Here is a 21,650-nt window from a genome sequence, read left to right as displayed (position 1 = left end):
TGCAACCGGAAGAGTTTGGGTTGCACAGGAGAGAGAGAGAGACGTTCCTGGAGATCCTAGAGGAGTCATGTCCTCGGAGGGAGGGGGAGCTGTGAACCAGGTCTGAAATCAGCCTCCTGCCTGGAGCCCCGTAAGTGACGCCCTCCCCAGCCCCGAACCGTTTCTGGAGGTTCAGCTCTGTGTCACTGCTCCTTAGATGCTAGTTCACCTGCGCCCCACCCCGCGTAACAGAAGTTAGGACCGAGTCATTGTTTTCTTTCTTCCTCCTCTCCTAACTCTTCCCACCTTCCCTCCCCCTCTTCTCTCTCTCCCTCACAACCTAAACCTATCTGAAGATGCTGGCTTAAGAACTGCCGAAGAATTTTTTTTTCAGAAGGACTTTCTCATTTACTGAACTAGACAGACCAGCGACGGAGGGATGTACCACGTGACGTGAAAGGTGCCACTGCTTTAGGAGAGCTGGTCCTTACATGTCCTTCCAGTTCACTTCACATCTTGATAAAACTGTAATTGGAGACACTTCATAGCAAATAGATATTTTAAATTATGGTACTTCTGATGATGGGGGAGCTAACGTCTTGGGCAATTGCATCTACATCTCAAGGTCTAGGGTATAAATTACAACAGCATTTGCGGTGGTATCATTTTTAATTGCTGCAAAAAAATAGTAATTTTCTCATTTTAACATCTTTCAGAGAGAAAGAACACTTTATATATAATGTAAATACACTCCTCTCGAGCTAAAACCTCTCAAAAAACACCAAGCACGGCAGCGCTTGCTGACTTCACGACATCTTAACTATACCCCTCCAGACACTGCTCCTTTCAGACAGATACGGCTGCATGCAGAAAACTCCGCCCATTCCTTACCAATACCTGCCTCTGCCCTTTCGGATAAAATATCTCTCACCTGGTACTGTTTGTTAAAAGTGAATCGGAGCTGTCTTGGCTTGGAGACAACCTGTGGTAGGTAGGCAGGTAGGTGGCGATATCCAGTCTTTTAGGTACCTCAGCCACCTACTGTGAAGTTAATGAATTCAGTCCAAAATGAAATTATAGGGGCGTTTGGTGTAGTTTATGTTAAATGCCATCCAAAGGCAGTCATCTGTGCAGCCACAGCAGGGACAGCCATGTTAGAGAGGCAGCAGATGCTAGGAGCAAGCGGGGAGGGGGAGAGAAACACACTGAGGCTCTGCGGCGAGATGCGTTGCCTGGTCAGAACTTCCCAGAACTCATTGGCGTGTGATGGATAGCAGTTAGGCTGTAATTAATGACAGTTTGCATCCTGGCAGTTGTCTGTTAAGTTTCAAAAGCATTTCTATTTTTACATTTGTGTGTGTGTGTATGTATGTATGCATGTATGTATAAGTGTGCTAGTGCCATTGGGCCAACGGAGGCCAGAGGGGATCGGCAGACTTCCCTAGAACTGGATCACAGATGAGCCTCCCAGTGCTGGTGACAAAGAACTGAACCTGGGTCCTCTCCAGGAGCAGCAAATGCTCTTAGCCACTGAGCCACTGATCCAGCCTGAAAGATGTGTTTTACTGCTTCATTGCTAATAATAGTTCCATGGCACCGTTGTTCAGGATTCTGAGTTTTTCCTAGCTAGCCCTGGGGAAAATACCACTTTTGAGTTTCTTGAAGGATTTGTTTGTTTTTAAAAATGATATTCGTTTGTTTATTTTGTAAAGGTGCATGTGCCACCACCTACATATGGAATCACTTGACAGTGTGGCAGGCACCTCTCTCCTTCCTCTAAGTGGGTCCTTTCAATTGAGCTCAGATCCTCGAGTTTAGCTGCAAGCACCTTTATCCACTGAGCCCTCTAGCCAGCCCCACCTTTGAGTTTTTTTAAAAAGGCAAGATTTCATTGGAAAGTGGATTGCATTATTTCCTAATATATGTTTATAATATTAGCAGTGATTATTTAATTATATGTGGACCAAATGTCTGGATTCAAATAGTATTAATTATATCAAATGTTTTCTTAAGGTCAACAAGGAAGCCTAAGTCGCATGATTAAAACTTGAGTGATAATTAAAGAACATGATTCATGAAGACATTTTCTGAGGTTCTCCCTCCGAGCTGAACTAATAAAGGATGGACAGTTAGCTGCTGAGGGAAAGCCAGCTTCGGGTATTAGGAAACTCATCATCAGGCCTTTTGAGGTCCTTAATAGTTAAGTATTTGCATGGAATTGCTAGTAAAGTGTGGACTCCAAAAAGTCTTTTGTACCTGCTTGTAATTTATCAAGCCAGGTTTTCCCCCGTCTAAGTCACTAGCCACTAAGAAATACCTTGTTTTAATTCGCCTCCTTCCTACATAATGTATTCTTTTGGAGCACTTCGGGTGGAGAGAAGAGGCCTCTTCTGCTTCAAATTTCCTATTTCACTATTTTATTTCTAAGTGTGTTGTAGGATCAGAAGTCCTCTACATTTCTTTCTAAAACAAAACAAGAAAATTTCTATTTCTCTCAGAGGCTAACCAATCAGGGAGCGTAGACAGAAACAGTGGTCCTTAAGGTTGAACAAATCAAAAAGAAAAAAAGGAAAAAATAATAAACAGTTTCAGAAATGTCTGAAAGTGTTTTTCCTTCTGTGAGTATAGGAAAGGGCCTGATTCTGGCATGTTTAACAGTTAACCAATACCGTGCAGAAAATTATGTTTTCAATGGGTAGCAGTTTGCTTTAGGGAAGCGTGGTGCTCTCTTACCTCGACTACGACAGGGGAGGTCAGTTGTAAAGGAGTTTGTCTGTGTAATTATACCCTGTCGCAAACCACAGATGTGTGTCAAGATACTAAAATAAATCCTGGTAAAAGTGGAAGAGTTGTTTCTTATATCAAAATATCTACAGGAAAGCCAGTAGGGCTGGGGAGATGGCTCAGTGGGCATGAGGACCTGAATTCAGTCCTCAGTGTTCACATAAACAGCATGGCAGAGCCATGTGTGCCTGTAACCCCAACATTTGGGATGAAAGACAAGAAGATTCTGAGAGCTCACTGGCATAAACCATAAGCTTCTGGTCTAGTAGAGACCCTAACTCAAGGCGGTAAGGCAGGCAGGAAGCAGTAGAGGAAGATTCTTGAGGTCCTCCTCTGGCCTCCTGATGAGCAAATGTGGGTGTATGTGGCACACACCACACACACACACACACACACACACACACACACACACACAGTTTCCTTTTGGTGTTTGTGAATGGGTACATTTTTGTAGGGCTTACTTTTCTGAATACACATTTTAACTTAGCTTAGGATCTTTACTATTTTTCACGGAAAGAAGTATTGAGAATGACCAGCCTAACCTCATGTATTAAAACCAGTAGATTGTATATGTTAAACATAGACCTGTATGCTAAGACCTGCGATAGGTTTTCTGTCTTTAAGTCAGTTTTTTTTAAGTGTGTGTGTGTGTGTGTGTGTGTGTGTACGTACGTACGTACATGTGTCCATGCACATACATGAGTGAATACCCAAGAAGTCCAGAAGAGGGTGTGGGAACTCCTGGGGCTGGAGTTACAGGTGGTTGTGAGCTACTGTGTGGTTGCTGGAAGCTGAACTTGGGTCCTCTGCAGCAGCAGTGTGTTCAAGTTCCCAATCCAACTTCAACAATGTGTTCTCGAAAACTGGGAACAGATTTTACACTTTCAATGAGAGTTGCCTGGTCTGAGCTTAGTGAAGGCATTCTTTGATCCTCTGGGAGAATCCAGTAGGTTTTCAATAAATTACCCCACTTAGTTTTCCTCTTTGACTTCAGCTCCATACGTGGGTTTCTACCTGAAGAAAGGAAGGCCACAGGAAACACGATGATGAAGACCAAATCACACTCCACGGATCAGTCTAAACGCCACTTCTTCCCATCCTTCCTCCCAGACAAATAACGAGATAGAGTGGATTCCTTTCTGGTCACCTAGCTAGCGGCAGCCTTGTGATCAAGTCAGTTTTGGGTCTACCCAGATTCCCCCCTCCGCTCACATCATCATCACATCTGCGACAGCACTGGGCAGAGCTTCCTGTGCCAAAACGGATTTTTAGTTCCGGCTTTATTTAGATGGCACATTACTGTGAGGAGGAGTTTGGAGGAGGCGGGATGTGTATGTCGCTGCCATGTACGCCCTCGGTGTTGGTATCTGGGAGAGAGTGGAAACATTTGTTCTAAATACGCTCAAATCCTGTGCTGGTTGCTACTGTCTATACCTCCACGGGTTCCCCTGGAAAGGTGGTGATGGCTGTACTATAGAGATGTACCGGGGCTGTTTAGCTGCGACAGAGACTAGCAGAGAGGCTCATTTCCCGGGCCCTGTCCCAAGAACATCAAGCTGGGTGCTATAGGTTTTCCAGACCAGAGAAATTGGCAGCCCTTCCTGGTCTCTTACCGATTAGGAAGTTGAAAAGGTGAATAAATAGCTTTGTCCAAAGCGCTGTGGCTTAATGATAAACTAGAATCCAGTTTCCTTTGTTTGTCAACGGATGGCCCTTTCCACCCACTTGGCCGTGCTGGTGTGTCAGCTTTTCCTATAGCTAGCCGTATTTTCTAGCACTGACGTCCAAGGTTCGCTGTGTAGTCTAGCATAGCCTACTTTCCTTCTACCATGTGGATCCTGTGACTTGAACTGAGCTCATCAGACTTGGTGGCAAGTGTCTTGCCCTCAGAGAAGTCTCACCAGCCCTGTGCCAATGCCAGCTTTTTATTATTATTATTATTATTATTATTATTATTTTTAAACCAAAGAGTGAGACATTGAGTTGTATCCATAACAGATTCCTCAGCAGGACTGAGTTGATCACCTCTCTTCTTTGTAGGGAGGGTGAAGGAGAGGCCTGGAAGCTGGTAGAAGATGGTGCTTAGGAATGAGCAGATCGAAGGGAGCAAAGGGCAGGGACCTAGGGCAAAGCTCAGATGCATGCATGTCCAACAGTGTAGAATGGACTTTGTTTCTCTCGGAGGGAAACCAATCTCTCTCCCCCTCTCTCTCCATCCCCCATACCAAAGTCTTTCTTAAGTAGTCTATTACAAGAAGAAAAAACAGTACAAGCTTTTGGGGGAGAGTAGATGTAATTGTGGGATATCCTTCATCTACACTGAACCATCACACAGAAAGCAGCCCAAGGATTAACATTCCATAAAACCATGATGATAGAATTCCCCTTCTGACTGATTTCAGTCCAAAACAGCCACTAAAATAGTAATGGGCATCAGAAGGTGTTGGGCCAATTGTATCACAATTGCTTTTACCAACATCAATGGAAAGACTTTAAGTTCACGGCCACAGATTTTCTGAAAATCATTCAACACACACTATAAGAACCAGTGTGAGTAGGGCATCCTCCGACTGCACCGCCTTCATCCCTGTTGTCTGTGGGTCTCTGCTAGCTGCCAGGGTGTTTGAAGATGGAGGATGGAGGCCAATCTCTAACCTCGAGGGATTATAAATTAGTTAAATTGATTCTCGGAGTTCAGCTCTAGGGTCAGGAGGAAACAAACTGTTTTTATGATCAATCACCAGCAGTAAAATGATTATTTTACTCTATGCTTTTGCCCCTCCCCAGCTATGTTCCCAAATAACATTATTTAGACCTTCACTAAATAAGATCTCATCAGAGGAGGAAGTGAGGAGCGTTGGTCCAGCCATGATCCATGGTACTTCTCCCACCCCCTCCCCAGACTCTCAGCAGTTTCTTTTGGGGACTTTTACATCTCCCAGAATAGGTTGAAGAACACTGGTTTAGTGTTAACTTGACCAGTCTTCCCCCTGCCCCCAAGAAGACAGGGTTTCTCTCTGTAGCCCTGCCTGGCCTTGAACTCATAAATCTGTGTCTGCTCCCCAAGTGCTGGGACTAAAGGCGTGCACCACTACTGCCCAGCTTCTTAATCAGTCCTAATGAAGTATTTACACTAGTTGCTCATCAGTAAAGAAGCTGATGGGCTGTCGTGTGACTAACTCCACTCTTCCTGGTTGCAAAGAACCTTCTAGAGCCCCACATTTTGACTACTTAGTGCTAAACTATTCAGTTGAAAACAATGCTTGTCTCAATAAAACACTGTATATACACAGGAGAAAACATTTTTCATTTTTAAAAATTGTGGGTTTTTCATTTTTTTTTGAGACAGAATCCCATGTAGCCCAGGCTAGCCTGGAATTTACCGTCCTTTTGCCTCAAGCTCCCCAGTACTGTAAAGACAGGTACCACCACACTGGCAAGCATAGATTTTTCAATAAGACGGTTTGATGTACAAGAGGAGTTCTTGCTAACCAAACGTGAGGACCTGTGTTGGGTTCCCCTAGCCCATGTCAAAAGTTGAATGCATCCAAACACATCTGTAACCTCAGCACTGGCTGGCAGTGGTGGAGGGATTGCCGCAGCTTGCTGGCCTCCAGGCTGGCCATTCTGCCCCGTCTTCCACGTGCGTGTGCACACACCTATACTCAAATATATATACCACATACATATACACACAAAGAATAATTTAACACAAAATCTTAAAGTCATTTCATTTCAGCATACAGATGTGGTTTGTATGACTTTTAATTAGGGATTCCAGGGGAAGGCGCCAGTGTTAAGAGCATCCTAATGGTTTAGTTCCCCCTGCAACTCCGTGGAAGGCAGAGCCGCTCTCTGCTGCCCTCCACATTCGCTCCTTCCTCACATCAAGGGTTTCCTTTGTCCACCTCACTTAAAGCTGATGCTTCGCTTACCCATAGCAAGAGAGAACAAGGGCGAACTGCAGATGTGCAGTTGCTATAACGACCCTTAACTGGGGTATGGAGAAAGGAGCCCTTCTTTCAACCCCTCACGGTTCGGCCGGCCACATTCGGCGAAAACTTGAACTGAATTGTAGAAGATTCCCAAATGCAAAACAGTAAGCATATGTGTTAAGAGCGACAGAGAGACAGAGCGTGTGTGTGTTTTGGGAGGAGGGTCCCAGAAGGAAGCCAAGCACAGAAAGATAACTGACAGTCGCGTTTTTAGAAACGATTGACTTGTCTCATGTTCAGCACATCTTATGGCCTTATAGCAAGAGTCTAGCAGCCTCCACAAGCTGGCCTTCAGCTGGCCAATTTAAGCATGTTAAGGCCTAGACCTTATAATGTCGTACCAAGAGGCCTTACCCAGCATGTTAGCAACTATTTGAAGTCCCAAGGAGACAGTAAGTTGTTGTAAGGAGGCTGCTTGTTCATTTCCTGGCCCCAGCAGCTCAGACCCGAAATAACCACACAGAAACTTTATTATTTTAAACCACTGCTTGGTCCGTTAGCTCTAGCTTCTTATTGGCTAACTCTTATATCTTAATTTAATCCATTTCTAGTAGTCTGCGTATTGACATGTGGCTGTGGCTTACCGGGTAAAGTTCCGGCGTCTGTCTCCTGCAGGGCTACATGGCTTCTCCTGACTCTGCCTCCTTTCTCCCAGCTTTCAGTTTAGCTCCCTTCACACACACCTAAGTTCTGCCCTGTCAACAAGGCCAAGGCAGTTTCTTTATTCACCAGTGGTGTTCACAACATGCAGAGGGGAAGCCCACATCAGTAAGTACTCAATGGCTCAGTAAATGTTACTTTAACTATGATTGTTACCCCAACCCTAGTCATTGTTACATGCACAAGACAGCAGATAGGCTGTGTAGGAACCTTTCAACTTTAAGGCTGGTGGGGAGTTAGGGGTCAAGTTTAATAGTGCCATCGGTTCGGATGTTCGCTTATCCAGGTCTCTCCCTAAATAGATCAAAACCGAAAGCATCCCTGTATGATGTCACACTCTTAACTAGGAAGCAAGTCTCAATATCTTAGTCAATGGCTTTGAAACATTTGGGGAAACAGATGTGTTAACTATTGAAAGATACGATGAAAGTTGTTGGTACCCAGAACTGACAGGAAGAACATGAGTGTCAGATCGGGGAGTCAAGGCAGTGAGGAAGATCTTAGCAAGAGCGCCTGTGAGTGGTGGAGGGGTGACCAAATGGTTGGTTTCCTGTGAAGTCAGACACGTGGTTTGCCAGCGAGTGGTGAGGTTTATTTTCTATTGATTTGTATTCGTATATGTGTATATATTTGCGTGTGTGTGCATGCGCACGCACAGTGCTCAAAGGGATCAGAAGAGGGCTTCCGATGCCCATGTAACTGTAGCCATCCCTTGTGGATGCTGGGAACAGAATTTGGGTCCTCTGCAAGTGCGGCAAATGCTTCTAACTGTTGAGCAAGCCATCTCCCGAGCCCTGGAGTGGTAAGCTTCTTAAATGAGCATTAGCCAAAAGATATCTCCAGAAAGCAAGACTTCCATTTTCTGTTCAGTCATCCAAATGCCTGTTTGCTCTCCTAACTCATCTCTTGTTTGAGATCATTGCAAACTAATTATAAAATGTGAGCAGAATATTAGCATCTCGGTACACTTGCTTATTGAGGCGTCTTTCTCCAGAGTAAATGTAATTCCTTAATCGTAGTGCTTAGGAGCTCCTTGAGCAAAGAATATACCTCCAAGGCAATCCAGTTTCTCTCCCAGGCAGAAGCCATGTCCCAGCCTGGGATTAGCTAGCCTCTGACTGATAGGTTCTTTGTTCTGGTTTTATATGTGTTGTATATGAGTACGTGCGTGTGTGTGGGCGTGTGCATGTGTGTGGTCAGAGGTTGACCTCAGCTGTCATCCTCAGTTGCTCCAGCTTAGGTTTTGAAACAAGGTCTCTCGCTGAACCTGGAGCTCACCAATTTGAGTAGCGTGACTAGCCAGTGGGCTCCAGGAGCCTCCCGTCGCTTACCCATATGCTCTAGGCTAGGATTACAGGTGCAGACAGTCATTCTGTTTTTATATGGGTCCTGGGCATTCAAACTCTGACCTTTATGCTTCAGTGACAGGCAGTTTACCAGTCCAGCCATTTTCATTTTAGTTTCAGGTTTTGTTTTGTTTTTCTAGAAAATTCAGCCATGTTTCTGGTAAATTTCAGTTCTATGAAGTTTCCTTACCTATCCAGAATCCACTTTCTTGAAACCAGCAACACTTTATACAAACAACCTGTATACTTCTTGACTGGCCAATTTCTAGGTTTTTCCTCATCTTTATGGGTTTACAGGTGACTTTCTCAAAAGAGTACTTGTCTTATTGTTACTATTGCTATGATGAAGCACCATGACCAAAGGCAAGAAGTGAAGTGAAGGGAAGGTTTATTTTACTCACAGTTTCATATAGCTGTTCATCATCAAAAGCAGTGAGGCTAGAAACTCAGGCAGGGCAGGAACCTGGAGGTAGGAGCTGATTCAGAGAGCATGGAGGAGTGCTGTTAATTGGCTTGCTCCCCGTGGCTTGCTCAGCCTGCTTTCTTATAGAACCCAGGACTGTGGACCCCCAGACCCCGAATTTCCTGTGCCCCCGGCCTGTCAGAGTAAACACCTTGTTTTCCTATGCTTGCAGCTGCTCTGAGCAAACAACTTGTTTTGCAGCTGCTCTGAGCACAAGACCCTCAGGAGTTCCTGATGGCAGGGGAGTGGTTTCTGGTGGGCCTGCAGCTGAGAGTTAGGGCGTGGCCATTAGTCAAGGAGACCCTACGTAAGCTGCCCTGGAACACAATAAGGAGAGCATTCTTGGCATCATCCGTGTCTCTGTGTGTCTCTGTGTGTTTCAATCTCCAGCCCCTTGCCCAACTCACGAACCCTACCGTGGGGCATAGAGCAGGCTTTGTACCACACAGCAGCCCATAGATGACCCCACCCACATTGGGCAGGGCTCTCGACCATGAATCACTAATTAAGAAAAGCCCTACAGACTTGCTCATGTCCAGTCTTATGGGGGCATTTTCTCAGTGGGGGTCATCTCCTCTCTGAGACTCTAGCGTTCGTCAAGTTAATATAAAACTAGCCAGTACAACAGTAAACTATATAGTATCCAGAAACTGGTATCTCCAGCCACCTCCTAAGTCCTCCATACGTAATACCTCAGATGCCACATGAAACTTCTATACTGAAGTTCACGGACCAGCATCAAATGAATGCATGGCAGAGCCCTTGTCATGTCTTTTTTCCATTCCGTGTTTGCCAGAGACTCTCTCTTGACGTTACGTGTATTTGGACAGTCCCTTCGTTGCTCATTAGCCAATGGCCCTGGAGAGAGAGATTATAGGAACCATTATGGCATTCAACACTGATATTTCAGTTACTCAACTAATCCACCCACTAATAGAGTGAACTTTGAATCGAACGCTTTGAAGATTGAAGTCAAATAAATCTTGATACAAATGAAAGACTACAGAAATCTTGTTTGACAAGAGGCATGGGCAGGAATGCTAAAATTAAGGCTGTTTGGGGAGAAATCCTCATTCCACTGCATACTTAGCGAAGAGAGACTCACCAGAATGCCTCCCGGTGAGAAGGCAGAAACAGGTCTCTGTTGCTGCACCTTTGACTACTGCAGCGCACCCTTGCAGTATTCCGCTCTCAGGAACACACGTTTTTGTGGTGATTTAGGTTTATTTGATCAGCTTATCTTGAGCCCCACCCCAAACTTCCTGTGTGCCAGGCTAGGCACTGAGAACTCTCAGAGTTGTTTTCAACACGAGTCACGAGAGTGAGAGACCGTTCACACACTCCACATTTCCCAGAAGCCTCCAGGGAAGTGGAGGTAAGAACAGCAGAGCACACAGGCTTTCATAAAGTAGAACTACAGCATGAAGGTGGCGCACGCCCTTAATCCCAGCACTGGGAGGCAGAGGTAGGTGGATGGCTGTGAGTTCGAGGCCAGCCTGGTTTATGTAGTGAGTTCCAGGACAGCAAGAGCTGTATGAGGAGACCCTGTCTCAAAAGACAACAGAAAGGTAGAGCTGTGAGCGGTAGTGCACCTGTAACCCCAACACTCAGGAGACGGAGGCAGGAGGATTGCTGCATGTTCTAGTCTTTTCCAGGTCAGTCTGGGTACAGAATGAGAGTCTGTCTTCAGAACAGGAGGAATGAAATCAGTGTCACAGCTTAAGAGGATGCAGCGGATCTGTCCATGGTGGATTTCATGAGGCTCGTTTTTGTTCCCTGGACCCATTTCATCACACTAATTCTAAAGGTTGCATGTGCATACATACAAGCATAATTGATATAAATGGGACAGAAGACAGTGAAATTCAGCATTGAAGTGTATACCTTGAGGGCAGGAGAGATGACTCCCAATAGGAAGTCTGTCCTGAAAACACAAAGACCTGATCACCCGAACCCACAAACAAAAAGTTAGTTGTGGCAATACATGTGTGTGCTCTCACCACTGGGGAGGCAGAGACATGCTGATAGATGCCCAGAGCCTCTCTGGCCAATAGGGAAAGTTCCAGGCCAGTCAAAGATCCTATTCAAAAATAAATAAATAAACATACACACAAAGAATGACACATGAGGAATGACTTTTGGGTGCTACATGCATGCACACACATGCACACATACATAGCATGTATACATTGCCTGCTCTGGTTTCCAGGACCACTCTTTAGAGATTTCAAGCACTGTTAAGATTTTAGTGTCTGCTTCCAACCTTCGTTTCTGTGTGTTTGAAAGTATGTTCCAATCAAACATGAAGTTGTACGTGCAAGCACCTACTAAGTCACTACCCTTGTATATCGATAGGTCATGTTCACAGTTTTCTTGCCTAATAAATACTAACTCCACCCTTCCAATCGCTTGTATCAAAAGAACACATCTTTGGCTCCTCCTTTCCTGGATTTCTATGCACAGCTTATCAGAAAACCCTGGAGGGCAAATAAATGCAGGGCTCAGCCACATATTACATCTCTCTTGCTTTTCCCCCCATTCAAGCCACGGGCATCTCTCCCCTGAGTTACTCCTGTAGACCCAGTGTGTCTCCCTGCTTCTCCTTTTGCTCACTGTCTTCTATGTCCAGGGTGGTACCCAGAGGGCTCCTGTGAATATAGTCCACACTGGGTACTGCTGTGCTTATTCTACAGCATGCTAAAATCAGTTCAGAATGCAAACTGAGGTCATCACAATGACCTTACCATGTGACCTGCTGACCTCTGTATGTCTGTGCTTCACAGGTGGTGTTCGCTTGGTACATGTTCAGTCTTTTCATTCTCTGGATTTTCAAGTCTTCCATCAGATTTGTGGTTGGCAATGACTTTTGTCCTGAATGGTGACTGTCTTTTCTCTAAATGTTATCCTCAGTTTTGATGAAATTCAATTCCCCTCTTTTATTTTTTATTTTTCAATTTTCACAGAACATGGTTGTGGGCATCATATTAAAGAAGGTTACATCGAACCCACAATTTAGATGTTTTCTTCTAAAAATTTTATAGCTGGGATTATATATTTGTCCTGTGATAAATTAAGTACAATAATTACCATGGGTTGGTTTGTTTTGATTTTTTTGTCAATTATATTAGTTCTTTGATGCTTTCATACATGTATATAATGTTTCCTGGTTACTCTCCCTTCAACTCTCTCCTCCCTTCCCCATCCCTGCTGACTCCTCCCTACAAATCCTGTTGTGACATTTATTACATTTTTATTTATTTTACGATCCACCAAATTAAACCAGGGTCATTCACTTGACTGTGGCTTTGGAAGTATCCTTTGGACCTGGGATACTTTCACTGCATTAGCTCGTGGGATTCAGTTGTGTGTCTTGTGCTACAACACCATGGGAAGTATGGAGGACCAGTCCCACTGCAGAGTGTGAAAACTGAGGTTAAAGAGATATAGTAGCATCTGCTCATCAGAGCACAGGCTAGTCCAGGACAAAGCTTGGGATGGACCTCCCTCTAAAGCCAGGGAGTCTGAGGTTCACACGGGTGATCTGAAGTCAACATTACATGTTGTCATTACCTTGTTTGAGAATTTTTAAGTTCTCAAGGTTGCTTTGATTGTTTCTGTTTTCACTTGGAAACATGTTTTCAGTAGCTTCAGTATTGAGGATTTCCTTGCATTTTTTTAATCCTCCAGGCCTTGGAGAGTTGCCATACCTCGCAGACTCACAGAGTGGCTCTTGGTTCCTGCAAATCCACTGGCCAATCAGGAAGCCTGGCATTTATTGTTCTAAATGTCCTTTCTTCCCCTAGATGTTATATTTAATGTTATCATCTTTCAGATTCTCTGAGTTTTACATCCCTACCCCAAAACTATTATTAGCAAGATGTAATTTATTCATAATTTTAAAAATCTGCTATTTTTATTTGATATAATACTTTGTTTTCTTTTTGTCAAGAAGCTATCAGGCTAAACAATCCGACTTGGGTTTTGGATGATTTCAGTTTGTGTGAATGTATGTTTACCAGGCTGGCATACCAGTGCCTATCAAGGTCCCCCCTCACCTTTTGGTGGTGCTGGTTGTGGGTGTGACCCTTGACGATATATGTAGGCAAAATGATTATAACAGCAACACTAAAAAGATACCCTGTTTGTCACAATGTCGGCATGCGTCCTCCTAGAAAGAGGTGTGCAAGCACAACTCTTGGTGGCTTGTCACTCCAGGCTACCCTACTGTCACTATATGCCTTGATATATAGTGTCTGAAAAAGAGGGAAGGTGTTAGGGGAGGGGCAAGAGAAGGAACAGAGAGAGGGAAAAGAAGGGAGAAGAGGAGGGAGAGGAGAGAGATTTTGCCTCATTTAATGTCCTGAGGGAACAGGTAGCAATTACCAATTTTCTTAAGCATTGGCCCTTGATTACTATAATGCTCCGTAATGTTCTGTGTGATAAATGAGGAGGCGTACAGAGCCCTGCAGAAAGCAAAGCTCGGTGACTATGCTAAGGAAAAAGTGGTTCTATGGTTGTTGGAGCTCTGAGTTCCACCAGCCTCCCGCTTTTGTTTTTACGTGAATAAACAGCCCGTATGTTTAACGTGCATATTTCTCAAAAAACGAACTGGGTCAGCCTGTCACCGCGAGAGATACAGCTGCGAGTATCCGTTGCTAGTGTGAGATCGTAAGCCTGCCAGATAAAAGGAGAACTTTGAGAAACCCCCTCTGTCACCTTCCGCAAGAGGCTTCCTGGTGTCTGAGGTCCTTCCAATGAGCGGCAGTGATGTTGCAGAACGTGATTCTTTGTGTGGCATGAGGAAATGCACCGGTCCTTGCAAAACCCGTGTCAGCCAGTCATATGCTCCCGATTTCTGGTGCAAAAAGTTACAAAAATCCTACGCGCTGTGAAAGTTCAAGAGGGAGTCTCGGATGCGATTGGGACGACAAACTGTCTGTGGCCATGACCGCACGGCAACCACTGTCCCTTGTCAGCTTTTGGAATGTGACCAAGAGCTACAGCCATGGCACAGGAGAAGGGCTACTTCCTAAACACAGCTCTGGATGGGTCCCCCACTCGGCACGCACTTCATCCAAACCAGTTTACCACGACAGATTAAGCACAAAGGCAGACGCTGAGAATCCGGTAGTTGTTTATTTTTAATCAAGCCAGACGTTAAAGAGATTTGTAAAATGCAGACAGACATAAAATGATGTTGCTCTTCTCACATATTTCTAATTTGTCATTTTGGAATTTCATTTTAATTTTAAAAATATTGCCAGCATTAACATAGCATTGCTTTTTTAAATTAAATTTATTTTATTTTTAAGTACGTACTTATGTATTGGTTATGTGCACATGGGTGCAGTACCCATGGAGGCCAGAGGAGGGCACCAGATTTCTTCTGCAGTTACAGGAGGTTGTGAGCTGCTTAGCGTGAGTGCTGGGAACTAAATTCCAATTCTTTTCAAGGACAGCATGAGCTCCTAACTGCGAGCCATCTCTCCAGCCCCAAGGAGAATTGTTATCGTTCACTGAACTAAATAATAATAATAATAATAATTCTAGCTCTCTTTGTTTCACTTTATAAATATAGTAAATGTTGACAGCCATACACCAAGTACACAAAAGCTACTTGAAGTCCTCAAAGAGATCCTGCGAACACTGCATTAGGGAGCTGTTGGCTCCCGTCTCCCAGATACACTGACGCTGCCTCCCTGATTACAATCAGCCTTTCTGTCCAAGGCGGCTGTTATTTTCCTAGGCCCTGCCCTCTACCTCTTCTTAGATGTGTGTGTTGAGGGGCAGCTGAGGGTTGATGGAGTTTGGGAAGTGAATTTTGACTCCCTTGAGGCCTACCTGTTTTCCTCTTTCCATTCAGGTAGGGCCCATGCATGAGGGCTGGAACCCCATATGAATTATCAGAAAGGGCCCAACATGGCACCTATCAGAAAGAACAAGGAAGTAAAAAGGTTGGTTCGCTGTTAACAAGAGAAGAAAGCAGATATGCAGAGGGGGAGGGAGCCCTGAAAGGCAGAGAGGACACATACTCCCCCAGGATTCCCAGAGAACTCAGATCCTTGACTGAGTGTTCCCACCACAGATGTAAGTTCTCAGAGAGGGCCCAGGACCATCGGCAACACCCATCTTTTCAGTTCTTGAGTGGGTTTCCGTCACCTGCAACCACTTAGAATGATCGCTAGCCACTGAAGTGCCACACACGTGGCCCTCTAGCAAACTTGATATGGTTTGTGCTTTGTGATACCCGTTAGGGTCGGATTAAATTAAAAACACAAAGCCTGTGTTCCCCGGAAATGCGGGATATGGTATCTATATTGAAGCTGAAAGGGAAGAATGGTAACAGATCAATTGCTATCTCCGAAGAATTAGAACGTGCCCAAACATTCCTGCCCCCAAATTAGGCAGAACAAAATTTAATCTTTCTGTGACTGTTCAGAAGAATTTAGCATCTTGTAATGCTCTAGGGACATTACCATTTTATAAACTGTACCCCCCCCCAAAAAAAAAATCTCATTATTTCTGCTCTCTGGTAGTTAGGATTCAGAAGAAATGGGAATTTCCTGTAATACTTTGAATTATTGAGTTCTGGGAGCTCAAAGTACTTTAAATATACATGCATTATATCACTTATCTTGCTCATGAAATTTACAAATGGAAACAGTTAGCAATGGGTGGATTTTTGGCCACAGAGTCTGTTTCTTGAAGGTCTGATGAATAATTCTTCCATTTGGCATTTCCAAACTGATACTGGCTTACTTCTCTATTTCAGTTATGTCGTATAATGTAATGTGCACATCAGCTGGAGATCAAGTCGGGCTAGGTCTTGCAGTGAAGACACTGGAGCTCTAATTTTATTGTATTTTAAAGTAAATAGTAGTCTGATTCCAGACTTCAGCTCACAAATGTCTGATGAACCTGGACGGTGCAATTTCTGTTCGTATAAACGAAAACCCCACTGCGGTGCCATAAAAGCCGGTACATTTGCATGCCTGCCTGGTTTTCATCAACCTAAAAATATTATTCAAACTGTACAGGAAAAAAATGTCTTAATTTATAAGATGTTTTGTTCTCGTCTTCATTCTCAGACTCAGTGTAATTGTGCTTTCTATTTATGGCTTAACTATGGCCAAATATAATATATTTAATATATAAATGACTTTCTTGCCACGCTTGCAAATCTTTCTCTGTCCCTTAAAATGTAATTAGTTTCTTTCTGCTGGTAAAAAAAAAAAAAAAAAATTTAATGCACTCAAAAGCCAGGGTTTATTTCTGCATCCCCTGCTGTTTGGGGGGCGTCTGTCCTCCCACCGCTGAGCACAGATAATCAACAGTAAACCGAGAGGGGCAAATCCCCGCTGAGGAAGCAAGAATCGGTACTAAGTCTGATCTAACCGATTAATACAGAGCATGTGGTACATTCCGTAGGAAAATGGCATTTAAATATTAATACTCGATAAATACACTCTTGCTGCTATCCTTGACAATCTCTAAGTCCTACGCTTCTGGGAGGAAGTAAATCACTCTTCGTTTATGCTGTTGCTGGGAAACATGCAGAAACACGGGAAGCAAGGCGGCGCTTCCCTGGTTAGCTCTAGCAGGGTCCAGTTTCAACCTCATTCTCCTGCCGCCTTGATTTGTGTTCTGATTGGTGCTTGATCCTAATACGGTTTCCCATATTAAATGTATATTTCCCCCCAACCAATATCCGAAGTGGTAATGTTCCAACAGTCCAAATGTCAATGACGAAAACAAACATTTGTTTCTTGAGCAAGTGTTTTCACACAAGAGCATTTGATTCTGCGTACCGAAGCAAACAAACATTTGCTCTAGGCGTTGAAGGCAGCCAAAAGTTCCCGCAGAAACATTTTGCAGGCTGGCTGGCTTTCCCTCCCTGGAGCAGGGCTTGCTGATGTCCAAGGAAGCCTGTGAGCCCAGTTGCTGGCCTCTGGGACCTGCCCCAGCACACAGAGCCCAGGAAGAAGCTTATGCCGTCTTAAAACACATCTTGGAAGACGACATGCGTCTACTTGTGATGTCTCCATTAGAATATGTCTTCGTGTCTCAAGAATACTTGGTTTGCTAGAACGACTTCAGCCTTGGATGCGATTCCAGGACCGAATTCTTTGGAAAATTCACAAAGCTGGTTCTCACATAAAAACACTCCCACAATTTGGCAAACATTATTTATGCGGCAGCCCGTGAGAGCTCACTACATGAATAGGCCTCTCGCCGCATTGAGTTTATTTTCTCTCTTGAACACGGTCGAGATTATCCTTGTAAATATATTTTACTGAAGTGCACACCCGCTTCACTGTTGAGATGCGGGCTCCGCAGAAAAGTCCTCTTGTTTCTGTATTATTTAATGCTTTTTGAAATGAATCAATATTTCTAGGGAAGTAATTTACTTAAATACATGTTCTTTAAAGCAGAGGGAAATTGATTCTTTACTTCTGCTCCAAAGACATAGTATCCTAGCAACTGAGTAAAGATTGATTCTCCAGCTAACTCTAAACTGGAAATAGTTCCCAGCTCATTTAAAAACCAAACCACAAAAATCGCCTGGATGAATGAATGAATGAATGAATGAGTGAATGATCATGCAGATGGAAAATCATTTCAGGCTTATTCAGTAGAACACATGACAATTTTGAATCTCTACCTTGTCACCGTTGAGGCTTCTGCTGAATCTGAGGCTGGCCTGGGCTACACTGTGAGTTCCAAGATCAGACTGGATGGAAGGGGTAAGCCCCTGCCTCAAGAAACAAACAAGCAAAAACCAAGAAAGCAGGCCTTTGCTGAACTGTGCTTATGAGGTTTTTTGTGGATTTTTTTGTTTTTTGTTTTTTGTTTGTTTTTTTGTTTTTTGGTTTTTTTTTGTCTTGTCAATTTGACACAAGCTAGAGTCATCTGAGAAGGGGGAACTCAGAAAAGGTCCCTATCAGATGGCCTGTCGGCAAACCTGTGGGGTACCTTCTTGATTGATGATTGACGGGAGAGGGCTCAGCCCACGGCAGGCAGTGCCCATTCCTGGACAGGTGGTCCTGGGATGCAGAAGAAAGCAAAGTGAAGAAGCCACGAAGAGCAAACCAGGAAGGAGTATTCCTCCGCAGCCTCTGCTTGACTTCCTGTCTGCTTTTCATGACAGCCACCTGTGAGATGAACTAAACCCTTTCCTCTCCAAGCTGCATCAGTCATGGTGTCTACAGCAGCGGTGGAAACCCTGAAAAGGACCAACACCACACGGTGGTGGCCATTCTAGTGACAATAGATCTGACCTGTACTGTGACTAGTGTCTTCCAGCGAATTAACTGGAAACAGAAATGAAACAGCCAGAGCCTCTGTGATGTTGATCCTCTAGCTAGTATGCGTTGTCTTTACGAAACTTCCAACTAGGAACAGAGAACATGTACCCAAGGGAACCAGGGAGTCACTGGGGAGCATGGACATGGGTGTTATTGAGGGCTGGTAATGTTGGAGAGGCCAACGCTTGTGTTTATGGAGTCGATGGGGAAGGAGCTTAGCCTGGGATATGAGCAGGTGAGGTAAGGGCGAGTAAGGAGCTCGTAAATCATTTGAATCCATCTCTCACTCCGTTATTCATTCGTGGCCTAGTCTTGAAGGAGCTACAGAAGGAATTGGAAGAAAACTGCTCATTTCTCTATTTCAGCCTTGTGCTTAGAGATCTGGGGGAGTCAACACTTCCGAGACCTCTCTTTGGAGGATGGCAGTATCCACGGTTAAGAGGCGGCACACACTGTACAGGAAACAGTGACATTTAAAAATAGAGATGGCTAAGCGGTTAAGAGTCTCGGCGGGTCTTCCAGAGAACCCAGGTTCCATTCCCAGGAGATCTGAAGCCTTCTTCTGGCCTGTGGTGTGCCATGTATATTCAGGCAAACACCCAGATACATAAGATAAAAATAAAATTACCCCCCCCACACATCCCAAAACTTTGCATTGCATTAACAAAAGTTAAACCCAGAGCAATTTCGTGTTACCATCAATCATTCAAATATATAGGAACAAATTTGTAGTCAACACCCCATAAGTTAAATTATTTTTCTCTGTGATCTCATAATTTACTTTCTCTTATCCCACTAAATTTTACTTTGAAATAATACATATGATTTTTGCATTTTTTAGAATGGCTCTAGTGGAACTTCCTGTTTATATAAATAATAACAGAAACCGGAATTTCATTTCCTGTGTCCAATAAAGCTGTAGGTACTTAGAAAACTTTCCTTCTGGAAAAAAAATGATTAAGACATCTCAAATATACTTCTAGCATTTTTATGAATAACAGAATAAAGTTTGAATTTCATTAAAAGTGCGTGCGTGTATCAGATGGAAGGGGCTTTGTGGATCCCATGGGTGAGTCTGGAATCAGGATGCGTAACTGTATCCCCAAGCTTAGCCTGTGCCAACCATAGGTCAGACAGAGTGGCCCCCTTCACTATATTTTCCCATTTTCCAAGCATGGCTGTGATTTAGCCATCCTTGCTCATTTCCATTTTCAGTCTAAGCACAGACCATCAGGGGTATTCTAGACGATAAGGGGGGGTCAGACCATGATCTTGGCCAGATGGCCAGACCCAAGAGAGGGATGGCATCCCTGTGTGACTCTGTGAGTTCCATGGGCAGCAATTATTATTTTTTTCTTTTCCCAAAAGTCTTCTGTGACAAAGTTCCGACGTCCATTTCCTGCAGGGTCTTGGTGTTTGACTGTTCGATGATTTAAGGATTTTCTATTATTTCATATGAACGCTGATTTTGCTGGGGAGAGCAAGGACAGACACATGATCTGTCCGCAAGGCTGAGCTGATGGCGGAGATTCTAGAGCGGAGCAATCTGTCTATCCGTTTCTCTCCCTAATTAAAATTAACCCAGCTAACTAACTAAATAAATAAGTTTTAAAAAGTGAGGCAGGGGGAGAGGAACTCAATTTGGCAGTAGCACGGAGAATACTGTTTCTTTATGCAGCGAAGTAGAAAATCAAGCCTCCGAGAACCACACGTCCTCCGAAATAACAGCACAGGAAAAACAATTGAGCAAATTCTATTTATTTTTCACAGCCGAAGTCACGATTCTCTTCCCACAGAATGGAGGCCGAGAGTCCTGATATCAAATTTAATAATACCAAATTCTTTATTTTCCAGGATAAATAGATTTGGGGACCGCGGCCAGTGGAATTTTCCACTTCAATTAGCCACAGTGGGGAGTTTGCATTGTTACACAATTGTAATGAAGTTTAGTAATGAGCATCACAACGGAAAATTAATAAAAGCTCAGTGTAGCCCAACCCATTCAAGTAATTGTCAATTAAGAGTACAATCAATACGGAGGTAATAGCTGATGAACGCAGATTCTTGGGCATTTTCTTCATTAGTGTCGCAAATCGGTGTGGCTGTTTGGTGTAAGCGCGGAGGAATGATGTCGTAGATTGGAGGTAGTCATAGTTGGAAAACCTGCAGTCTGAAGCAACCCAGGGATCCGAGTTGCCTGGATGCAGAAGTCAGGGAAGAGCCCCTTCCCATTCTGAGAAGACTGATCACTGCAAGGCAGACTTTTGTTCCAATCTGGAGCTGGGATCCTCGGAGGGCGCCTTGGTTTCTTTTTCTACATTTAGGACACAGATCAATTTACGTTTATTTCCATTGTCCCGCTTGCCTCGAGTCCCCCATAGATATTTGCATTTTTTTTTCCTGTTGTTAAGACCACAGCTTTAGGACCAGGAAGTTGGCTCAGTGTGTAAAAGCACTTGCAGCGGAAGTCTGACCCCTTGAGTTCAATCACCGGAACTCAAATAAAGGTGGAGAGACCTAAGATGGGGCCAGCGGCTGTGTGGCATAGAAGGCATCCATGCTTTTCTCTCCATCCTCTCGGTAATGGGTGGGGCTTCTTTTTTTCCCACGTTGAATCTCCAGCTGCAGTGGTGACCCACCAATGCCAGGCAAGAGAAGAGCATGAAGGACAGACAGGGAAAGAGGTAGTGATCCTCTGCTGATCGTCTGGATTGTAAATTACACTGTGCATGAATTCTCAAGCTCTTGTATGGGTCAACAGTGAACTGAACCTTCTGGGACCCTCACCCCTACCTCCCTGGTTCTCTTGGCCTTGTTTTCTGTCTTCTATCTCTTATCCCAAGTCTGGAAATAGGGTTTAAAAATTTAAAAATTAGACTTATTTATTTGTTTATGTTTGTGTTGAGGAACCACAAAATACCTGGCAGGAGTCAATTCTCTCCTGCTACCATGTGGGTTCCAGGCCACAAGCATTTTTACCCAATGAGCCATCTCACTAGATCCTACCTAAACATTTTTGTTCCCATAATAAAGAAAAAAATCAGTTTTGGGTCTTTATTCAGCTCAAATTTTATCTACATTTTTCTCTACTCCCATGCCTCTCCACTCCCTCCTTCAA

Source organism: Microtus oregoni, unplaced genomic scaffold, assembly GCF_018167655.1.
Source record: "Microtus oregoni isolate MIOR12 unplaced genomic scaffold, Mior012 000007F_ref0000211, whole genome shotgun sequence".
NCBI classification, from domain to species: Eukaryota; Metazoa; Chordata; class Mammalia; order Rodentia; family Cricetidae; genus Microtus; species Microtus oregoni.
Note: the sequence above shows the minus strand (reverse complement) of the source record.